Raw genomic sequence first — 12,065 nt, 5'->3', positions numbered from 1 at the left:
GGACCACGTCCTCCGGGTCCAAGTCCGGATCGAGTCCCAAGACTTCGGAGAGCATTACCAAACAACCACACGACTAACAAAGGGGTGTGATATCCGTGCCCAACCAGATATCACGACGTTAATCTCGGCCCGTATCGGCAGAAAATCAATAATTCACGAAAAGGAAGATTTTTACCTTTCTTAGAATTGTACTTAAGATAAAACTCTCCTACTATATAAAGGGAAACTTATTATTCGTCAGACATTATAACACGCATACTAAGGCAATATACTTTTGTTCTCCTGTTTCTAAAAGTTATTCAAAGTTCTTGTTTTTGGTTATAAGTTTTTTATAAGTGCAAGCTCGGAACCGAAGGCAGGCTCCCCGTTAAGCCATTAACCGAGCTCGGACTCACTCTTATCATTGGTTTGGCCATTTATTATATCTTTTATTTGCTTAATCTAACATCATTGATCACTTTTATTGAATAATCCACATATCCTTAAAACCGCGTATAAATTCAATTGTTATCTGTTTTTAAAGGTAAACACTACTTTTTAAAGGCAGACATATCGTTCAATCATTTTATTTTATTTTTTACCTGTTGTTCGTATTGGAGCCTCATCTAATTTGATTTCATGTCATGTAAGATCCATTAAAGGTGGCAACGCTTTATATTGGAATTTTTTTATTCTCATGATTCGACCCATGACCTTTGATTATCGGTCAAGAGATCCTATCCATTCCACTACAATTCTTGAGGTTCACATCGCATCATAATCATTCAATACTCTCACCATAGTTTTTGAGAAATTACATTACATCTTTTTTTTTAAAACTTCCTGTGGACTCTAATTTGTTGTATTTTTAGACGTTCATCTTTGGCAGCTGCAAAAAAGGACTTGCCCTTTGGGTGTAAGATTGCTTTTAAAGAAAGAGTAGAAATTACTTTTAGACTTTCGTCTTTGGAAAGGCAAAAGTGCTAAAACGTGTAAAATATAACTCATTATACTATTTCCTTTTTATCTATAGTAATAAAACATGAGATAATAAAGCATTGAAATGGGTGGGTATAGAAAACGACATAAAAAAAGAAAAAGAAAATAAGTATAGGTAGGGTTTATAGCAACTAGGAATATGAAATAATTCTTCATTTTTATTCCATTTGTTCAAAGATTTCATAAAGGCTAATATATACCCCACCTAAAGCTACCTTGACCTTAAGAAGGAAAGTTAATAATTGATCATATATAACTCAATTATTAGAGATCAATCTATTATTTTTATTTCCTTTTTATAATATTAGTTGTAGATTGTTTTTTTGCGTAATTAAACTTACCTTTATTTGATGCTTATGAAAAAAATTAAAGTAATTACTATATGAAAACATAAAAACACTACTCTCTGGTCTTTGTATCTGTTACTTTAGTTAAGAAAAATGGTTCAAAATTTTGTCACATACAAAATTAAGAAAGTATTGATCGTTTTCTAATAATTCTTTTAAGAGTGTACTAAAGTTTAAAATGACAGGTTACAAATCGTTAGGGAGTATTCTTTGCGGTCCACTTTAAGTGATTTTTTGGTTCTTTTCATACATATTAAAGATTCACATTTTAGCATTAATTAATGATTATATTAATTTTGATTTACTCATTGAAAATATAACAAACTATTCCTAAGTTCTTTACTCCAATAATAACTTTGGAAAAAAAATGTTGCATAATTCCTTTTTGATAATTAAAAAAATGAGTGTACTAAAGTTTAAAACGGCAGGTTAAAAATTGGTAGGGAGTAGTAGTAATTAAGTAAACGCATTATATCATTTCCAAGGCATCGAGTCTATCAGAGGCGGATCCAGGATTTAAATTTTATGGGTTTAACTATAAACCCCCCCCCCCACAACAACAAAAAAAAACCCAAACCCCCAACTCAGCAACCTTGAAACCAACTGTGTAAGAGCGTGTACGTATAGTTAAGGCATTGACACAAGAAAAAAGCTTGCAGTATAAAGCATATGTTAGGTTAAACCGGAATATATATAATGTGATATTGTCCGCTTTGATTCAAGGACACACGGTTTTTCTTAAAAGATATTACATCATTTAGAGATTAATACACTTTATATGCAGGCTATCAATTCTTTCAGTTATCTGTGAGACTTAATTTGCACATCCAATAATTTATATTATTATATTTTTTCTTATTTTCTATCATGTGCCCGTACTTGCTTTTAGGCCTCGATAAATATGAATTCATGTTGCGTATCGTCGATAAAGGAGGAAGCATTACGTATAAGAATTTTTTCTCGAACCCGAGATCAGCGGTGGAGCTAGGGGGCATAAGGGGGTATCCCTTTGTTGAAAAATTATATATACTGTCTGTCGATTTGTTTACCCTCAAAATCGTATAATAATTGAATTTATTTGTTTACCCTCAAAATCGTATAACAATTGAATTTATTAGTGGTTATAAGGATATGTGGATTAACTTGATACAAAGCGATAAATTAGATTGCAATAAAAATAAATAGCAATAAAATAGCTGCAAACCACAAGAATTGGATGATTTCAATTCTGAGAATGCCAGCCACCCTTGAGTCGAATATACTTTTATTGACAGAAAAATATCAAAGAGTAGGAGCTTGAAGGATATATTGCTTATCAGTATATGTTACAATGCCTTTTATGAATTGTCAAGTCCCCTTTATATATTAGAGGAGATCTACCTTTTAAGATATTATTTTATTATTCTATAAAAGGAAAAAAGGACCGTTAATTCCCTTTCCGTGATTTCTGCCATAATGACTAATTAATGGCGATAATTACAGACCATTGTCGAATGGGTTGGCAAAGCTTTCTTCGAGGCCGTTGGAACAAGACCGGTTATGCCTTCGGTAAACTCGAGGGCATATCTGATAGTTTCTCGATGGCTAGTTTTGATGATACTTTAGGTCCGATCTTGAATATTATATTTCGCCTTCGGCTGATCATGTTGGATGTGAGATCGAACCTCGGACTTCGATTGTTACCCCGTTACAGATGTACTGACCTTGGCCCTCCGTTTCTCAAGCTCGATCGAACATCGAGCTCGATTTTACCCATACACAGATAGTCCTCTTGTTTTTCGAAGAGTAGATGACGAGAAAGGATATAAGCCTAAGATTCTCACTTCGATATATCATGACGCAAGTGAAAAAAATATCACGTCAAAATCCCCTTATTGTTTAGAGGGAAAATGATGGGAAATGATTCGAGCTTCCGCTTCTTAAGATGTGAAGACGAATTCATGACGTAAGTGATAAGAATAGTGGAAACATTCCGTCGGTCCAATCTTCGAGGCATTAAATGTGTGTTAGTCAATGGTCGGCCATCTTGGGATATGAACTGCCGTGATGTGAACTGCCGTTTGGGAACACTATAAATTTTCTTCAACCCATTCATTAGAACCTTTTCCATTTCAACTCTTACTCTTGCGTTTTAAGAGAACTTCATTATCCTCACCTTCTGGTTTTCTGGATTTAAGCTTAAGAACTTCCTTCCTTGCGAGTTTTTTGAAATTTCTTCATAAGTTACATGCTAGTTACAACTCCTCATTTACTAATATCTTCTTCACTCCTCTATTTAGAAGAAATGACAAAGACTTCAGAATCTATTCCTAAAAAAGAAACCCCTTCATGCTCGAAGCCATCGGAAAATATTTCATCTGCTGCTACTAAGGAACCAACACTGGAACCCCCTCTAAAGCCGTTTGTCCCTTCGGGGTGCCCAACTGGGGCCGACTTCAAGATCGAGCAAACCCCCTTGGTACCGGGTCAGTGCGAGCCGGTGTCGAGGTACATATGTACTATTATAGCCTACATCCTCGATAAGGTCAAAAAGGACTGCAAGTGGGAATATAAACTCGTAGTGGTCCCTACCCTCGAGGAATCGATCACCACCTACGTGGAGGTTTTTTTAAGTGTTTACATTTATCCTTTTATGCTGGGTCTTTTAGACCCAGTTATCGTAGCTTTTTGCAAAAGGTATGAGATGACGCTTGGGCAGATCCATCCTTCGTTTTGGAGGATCGTTATTATGCTTCGTTTCTTTGTGAGCAAGCTCGAGGGTGTCCATTTTCCCTCGAACACCTCATGCACCTATATAGCCTTCGACTTTATCGGGGGGGGGGATTAATCAAGATCTCACGTCGAGCCACTAAGGCCTTATTCTCGAGCATCGACGAGGATCGCGACCGGGGCTGGTTGGGCCAATTTATTCGAGTGAGGACCTCAGACCTAATCCCGGCCGCGTATATGCCATTTCTTGAGAAATGGAATATGAAACGTAAGTGTAATTTTGCCTTTAAGGTTTCTTTTATTGCTTTTCTTTTCCCTCCCTTCTTATTGACGTTATGTAATGATGCAATTGTTGCCCAGATGCTGGATGCCGTTCCTCGACTCAAGAAGTAGGTCGAGGGCATTGTGACACGGAGACCTTATTCCGAGCGCTTATGGCGTGAGCTCTCGAAGGGCCGATGGGAGACCCGTAACTATGGTGAGAATTTCTCCTCTAAGTTATATTTGATCTTACTTCCACATCATCAATCTCTAAATCGTTTTACTTTCTTTTTTGCAGGTATACCAAAAGATGTCGAAATGAGGGCCCCATCAGCCGATGACGATATATACGCCGATCTCCCTACTCCGAAGCAGGTTAAAGAAAAGAAAAGGACAAAGGCTCCGAGTTCCCCGGGCCCTAAGAAGAAAAGGCCAAAGAAAAGATTGGCTCGTAAACCCAAGGGAAGCACCAGTGGTCGAGCATTGTCATCGGATTCACTCCATCGACTGGGGGATGAATCCTAGGGGGAAGGTGAGGCTTTTGATCTTGTGTCCAGTATGCCGTCCCAACTCGAAGGGCAAGGGGCCTCCGAACCAGGGAGAGGCGAGGCCGAATTTCATCACGTCGGGGAGACCGAGGTGGAGGCAGGAGTTGAGGCTCCCCGAAATTCTGGCAAAGCCCCACAGGAAGCACTCGGCCCGATAGAGATTATCGACTCACCCTCTTTCACATAGTCGATGTTTAACGAGGCTCAGGTTGCCAAAGAACGCCCCCTCGAGGAGGTCCATAGATTGAACGATCCTTTCCGTGGTTTTTTCGACGGTGTGGATTCGACGGCTATGGAGGACGCCATTGGTTTTGGCGATCTAGAGATACCGAGGAAGAGCTCTCCCTCAGAAGCAAGCGGGCCTTCCTCCAGCCCGAAATTGGTTGATCGATTCCCTGCCCGAGTGCATATCCTGATCGGAAGCGCACCATTGTTTTTTCACTTTCGGAGGATGCCCGGGTTCTCTCTGCCCCCGTAGCGGTGACTAGCTATCTTTGGTGCTTGGTGACCAAGGATAATCAAGTGAAGATGAACGAGGTGGATGCACCCTTCCTTTTCAATGAAGCGCAACATGTGCTGAATGGGGTAACTTCACATTTTTCTAAGTGAATTTTTGATTTATACTTAGATTATTTCGTAGATGCTTTAGTGTTTCCTTTCTTTCTCATAGGCTTCAGTGCTTCATCACGAGATTTTTTTGAGGTACCAGGATAACCTGAAGAAACTCGAAATTGGAGTTCAAGAGCTTACTGAGAAGAGAGACACCTTTAAACTTCTTAGTGAGCAGCTCGAAGGGGAGACTGAGTACCTCCGTGCCGAGCTGGAAGTGGCCCAGAAGGATCATGCTGACTTGGTCGAGCAGGTAAAAGTTTTCGAAGTAACTGATGATGAATTTGATTCGGTGACTGATGGTCAAAATTCGCAGGTCCAGCAAAAACTCGATCGGATTACTCAACTCCCAGCTGAAATAGACATAATCAAAGTTGAGACAGATGAATGGAGAGATAAAAATGGATCGCTTGGCCTCGGAAAAATAGGCTTTTTGGGAACAACTATCTTCGGCCGAAATTCAGCTGAGAGCGACAAAGGAAAGGGCCGAGGTTCAGACAAAAAGAGTTGAGGAGCTTCAATCTCGGCTCGGTTCGGCCGTCTCAGATCGAGATAATCTGGTCAAGGAGCTCAAAACGGCCAAGTCGGATATCATCGTGGCCATGTCCAAAGCCGTTGAAATGGTAGCCCAGTACAAGGCTGATACCGAAGCTGCTCAAGACCAATCGAAAAATATAACCGAGCATACATAGTGGGAATCTCGAAGACAGGAAGCTGGCTTATCCCAAGGAGGAGGATTCTGAGGAATCCAGCGGATCCGAGGATGGAGAAGACCCCGAGAATCCAGATGACGAGGCGGGCTCTGTTTGATTTTGTTTCTTTTTGTACTTAGTAAAGACAACACTTTGTAAATATAAATTCTCTATTTTTGATAATTTCTCGAGTTCTTCCTTTGCTTTTCACTTTACATTTTTGCAAAGATTGAAATGCCTTAGCATTAAATAGTCATGTTCGAACAGGCTTTGCCTTTGATTTTATTGTCTCTAGAGCATCATAGGATTTGGTATGTCCGGGAACTCTTCCCAAATACTCATATTTTTTAGGATATGACTCGCCGAGAATGAATTTTGTTCAGGTTTTCGTATGCTTCTGCAACCTACGATTTTGTTAACTCGGAACGACCTTAACCTTTAAATTCGTGCATTGCCAAATTAACTTCATGCCCTCGAGTTTTATTAACTCGGAATAGCCTTAGCCTTTTAATTCGGGCATTGCCAAATAAGCTTCATGCCCTCGAGTTTTATTAACTCGGAACGGCCTTAGCCTTTTAATTTGGGAAATGCTAAATAAGCTTCACGCCCTCGAATTTTATTAACTCGAAACAACCTTAGCCTTTTAATTCGGGCAATGCCAAATATGCTTTATGCCCTTGAGTTTTATTAACTCGGAACGACCTTAGCCTTTTAATTCAGGCAAACACTGCCCAGCCACGATTTCCGCTTATGTGGTTCATCACTTACCTCAATAGAATTAAAAGGTAAGTTGTGATACCATGTCATAACTCCTTTTGACAGGGTCTCCCCAAATTTTTTCAATAGAACCGACTCGATCTCATCGTCTTCCAAGTCGTTCCTTTTGATGGCACGTGTGTAAGAAGTTACATGCTCGTTTGGATCGGTCGTTCCGTTATACTTAGGTATTTCGGACATACGAAATTTTTTGGGGATTAGCTTTGGAGTCGCGCTCGGGGGAAAAGGTTTTTGCACGAACTTCGTGGAATGGAGTACTTTCAATATCGGAGGTGCTCCTGGGATTTGATCTACTCTGGAATTGTAGGTTTCTACCTTTTTGTTGTTTGCCTCGATTTTCTTTTTCCCTGATTCTATCCGCTTTGTCAGCTCCTCGAGCATCTTTATAATATCGGGATTAGTACCTGATTCTTGTTCATTTGACCTTATTATGATTAGTTCATTCTTGCGGGTGACTTCACGGGGCGGATCGAGTTAAAGCCTGCTCGACGTCTGGCTTTAGCTGTGCAACTGAGCTATCGCCACCTGTTGAGCTTTATTGTTTTATGTGTTTCGAGTCGCCGATTGGGCCCACCACATAGGCTATTTTCGAGGTCAGTAGGCAAGTTGGCGTCGATCGCCATATGTGAATTAACATTAATCGTATCTGCTATCGAAATTCCAACGGGGCCAGCGGGTGGCCCTACGTTACCAAGCGCTATGTTGTTATTCTCACCCTAATGACCGAATTCGCTGTCGATATGTATGGGTGCTAATTGAGAGTTTGATATTTTTTACCTGAAATCAAAGATACTTCAAAGAGCAAGTGTAAAGTAGTGTGTGTTATGAAGATTTGTATCAAATAACCACTATTATCCTTGGCCCCATGGTGGGCGCTAAACTGTTTACCCTCAAAATCGGATAACAATTAAATTTGTTAGTGGTTGCAAGGACATATGGATTAACTTGATACAAAGCGATAAATTAGATTGCAATAAAAATAAATAGCGATAAAATAACTGCAAACCACAGGAATTGGATAATTCCAATTCTGAGAATGCCAACCACCATTGAGTCAAATACACTTTTATTGACAGAAAAATATCAAAGAATAGGAGCTCGGAGGATATATTGCTTATAAGTATATGTTACAATGCCCTTTATGAATTGTCATGTCCCCTTTATATATTAGTGGAGATCTACCTTTTAAGATATTATTTTATTATTCTATAAAAGGCAAAAAGGACTTTTGGTTCCCTTTTCCGTGATTTCTGCCATAATGACTGGTTAATGGCTAGAATTACGGACCCCTGTCGGATGAGTTGGCAAAGCTTTCTTCGTGGCCGTTGGAACATGACCGGTTATGCCTTCGGTAAACTCGAGGGCATATCTGATGGTTTCTCGATGGCTAATTTTGATGATACTTTGGGTCCGATCTTGAATATTATATTCCTCACTCGGATGATCATGTTGGATGTCAGATCGAACCTCGGGCTTCGATTTTTACCATGTTACAGATGTACTGACCTGGACCCTCAGTTTCTCAAGCTCGATCGAACATCGAGCTCGATTTTACCCGTACACACGATTCCTTTAGCTTTACCGCATGTTTTGTCTTTACTGATAAAGGAGGAAGCACTATGTATAAGAATATTTTCCTTGAACCCGAGATCCACGGTGGAGCCAGGGGAAAGAATGGGTACTCATTTGTTGAAAAATTATATTTTATGTTGAATTCCTTTAGTTTTATCACGTGTTTACTTTTTTTTTTATTGATAAAGATTTTGCCTCGACCGCGCTATGATTAAAAATGGAGAATCTTATTCATCTTATCGCAATCTGTGTGATATAAAATATACTTTCTCCGGTACACAATAAGTGAGTTTTTAGCGTTTTTTTGTGGTCCAAAATAAGTGATTTTTTCAGATTTCAAGAATGAATTAATTATTATTTTTCCTACATTGCCCTTCGAGTAAATAGTGTTGGAGTATGTGTTAGGAGTGTTTATGTGAAGAGATGGTAAAGGTTAATATGGTCAATTTCATTACTAATTAATGTTAAAATGTGAATTTCTTAATCCATGTGAAAACAATAAAAAATCACTTATCGTGGACCGGAGGGAGTAGAATATTTTAGGTGTAAGATAGATGGATCGAAAAGGCCAAGAAAGTCAAATTATTAAAGCATCATTACACTATCATTCATTTACTTCCCTCGCTCTTACTCGGTCCACGAACAGATTAATGTATAAATACTTGTCATAATCTCACTAGTTTCTTCGATGTTGACCTTCTTAAGTGGAGTTTCACAGTTATATGACTTATATCTGTAGAGTCTCGGAGCTCGAGCCTGTCTTCTTGTTGTTTTTTAAATAAAATGTTTTGTTTTTTCTTTATTTTGCATTGGTTTTTAAATATTCTTGTCAAAACAAGCTTCGTTTTTGTTTTGGAAACCGAACAGAACAAATAACAACAATAACCACAAAAATAGTGTGATATGAGAAAGTTAGTGTGTATGCAGATTTTATCTGTATCTTGTGAAAGTAAAAAAGTTAATTGTAATAAACTTTTGACTCAAGAAAAGATGAAAATGAAGTTATAACAAAATCAAGATAAGGTGATAAGAAAATTAACATAAGCGAAAGAAACAATTATAATAATAGAATTATGCGGATAAAAAAATATGAGACTAATGCTAATACTATTGATATTTAACCTCTTCCTAATATTTCTTAGGCCTACCTCTACCTCCCCTCATGCCTGCCATGATCAACCTTTCACACCCCCTCACTCGGACATATGTGCATCTCCTTTTCACATGCACGTACCATCTCAGACTCGATTCCCGCATCTTGTCCACCATGGAGGCCTCTCGCCTTATCCTGAATATCTGCATTTTTAATCTTATCTTTCCTAGTATGCCTACACATCCATCTTAGCATCCTCATTTTTGCTACTTTCATCTTCTAGACATGAAAATTCTTGACATGCAAGTACTGTGTCCCATATAATATAATCGGTCTAACGACCATTTTGTAGAACTTATCTTTAAATCTTAGTGGTACATTTTTATCACACAACACACTGAATGTGAGTCTTCATTTGATCCGACCCACTCCATTTCTCTCGACGGAGTCCTAAAACTGAATCTTCTAAAACTAAAACCATGCGCTCACAAAAAAATAAATGAACAAAATAAGTCTAAAATGGAGTCAAAATAAACCAAATTGTTTTCTATTGTTTGATCGCAACCTAAGACTTATGATTTTAATTACTATTTTGCACTTTAACATAGAAAACAATCATATTACTTATAAGTTATAATAAGGTAATCACAAGTAAATCTTTTTGATAAATATTACTCGCTTAGTTTCAGGTCCGATTTTACAATTAAAATTAATAAGTTTGACTTTCAAAATCCAAACTGTGCCACAAATTTGAACAAATGTAGTATTATTTTCCACTTGATGAGTGAGTAAAGTTTCAGGCCCATATACATGAAATTAACATGTTAGAAAAGTTTCTTGATCCAAGATAAAATGAGATTATGAGCAATCATAGATTAGGAACAGACAATTAACAGTACTGATTAAAATGGCACCACCTTTCCAAGTAGATTTTATAATTATACTACTGATTGACTGTGTTCCAAAATTTTCTTTGTGAATCCAAGAGAAAACACAGTTAATTAGATTTAATTTCCAAGTCTTTTCATGTTAAAATTGTCTCTTACGTTGTTATCAGTGCAAATAATTTAAGTTGACAATTTGATACCTTTACTCGCACAAAGAAAATATGATTATTGTGAACGCTTTTTTAGACTTCGACATTCACTCAATAATTGAAGTGATCATCTAATTACATTGGTTTTATAGTGTTTATTTGTCATAATCATTACTTTAATTACTTTCTAGCTAGTTTTGGTAAAAGAAAATTTTGCCTTTTCATTAATATTGCTCTTAAACTTTTCGAATCATACACTTATATTTTTTATTATACACTTACATTTCTTTTTGTGTCTGTTATTCTTTGAAGTATTAATGCACTTTCAACATAATTAATTAACTGTAGTAAACTGCATATGTTTTTGTGTAACTTCATTAAATAGTTAGTCCTATCAAAATGGTAGCTTGAGAAATACAAAACCACACGACTCTTAGTATAACGTAGATTTTCTTATTTTTTGTATATTTTTGACTCTTATAGCAACTTGATTACTTTATTTTCTACATTACATAATTATACTTAATATAAACCGTTACATGCTATTACAAGTTAAATTCACATGATAATGTAAACAAATCTCTTACATAAGCATATATATCCTGGGACGGTGGTATAGGTAATGGCGAAATTTGGATTTTTACTAAGGAAATTTAAAATATAAAAAAATAAAAAACATAAAAATTCTTAGATTGTATTTGACATCTTCAACAATATATATATATATATATATATATATATATATATATATATATATGATCGCGTAGCTCCACCGCTAAATGTGGGGGTGGGGAAAAAGAAATTAAGGACCCGTTTGTCCATAGTTTTTTTTTCGATTTTTTTTTTTCAAAAACATGTTTGTCCATAAAATTTTGCAAGTTTTTGAAAAAATTTCGAAAATGAATTTTTCAAACATCAAAAAGTGATTTTGACCACTTTTTCAAAATTTTCAGAAATTTTGTTTCCCCCCTCATAAAACTGCAATATTTTTACAAGTGAAATTCATGTTCAAATATAATTTCAAATTCCAAATACTATTTTTCAACTTAACTTCAAATATTACTTTTTTTTCAAAAATTATAATTTTTATGTCCAAACGCCTATAAAGACCGAGCAAAAGGCATATGAAATGAAATGAATGAAATAGACATAAATAAGAGAATATGAATAGGGCCCACGAATAAGTGTAAGGGACTTGTCAAGGGAGAAACAAAATAATTAAAGGGAAAAAGGCCAAATATACTCCTCTACTTTGGTATATTGTTCATATCTCCCTTCCGTTATACTATAAGGCCATATTTACCCTTACCGTTAGCCAAACTTTTTAAAAATACCCTCCACCTAACGGAAAGCCACCATATTAATAAAATAATTATTTTAAAAAAATTCATTAACCCAAACTCGTTAAACCCATTATTTAAAAATACAGAACCTAGATTTATG

The sequence above is a fragment of the Nicotiana tabacum genome, chromosome 15, assembly GCF_000715075.1.
Source record: "Nicotiana tabacum cultivar K326 chromosome 15, ASM71507v2, whole genome shotgun sequence".
Lineage (NCBI taxonomy): Eukaryota > Viridiplantae > Streptophyta > Magnoliopsida > Solanales > Solanaceae > Nicotiana > Nicotiana tabacum.
This window is presented reverse-complemented; position numbering follows the sequence as displayed.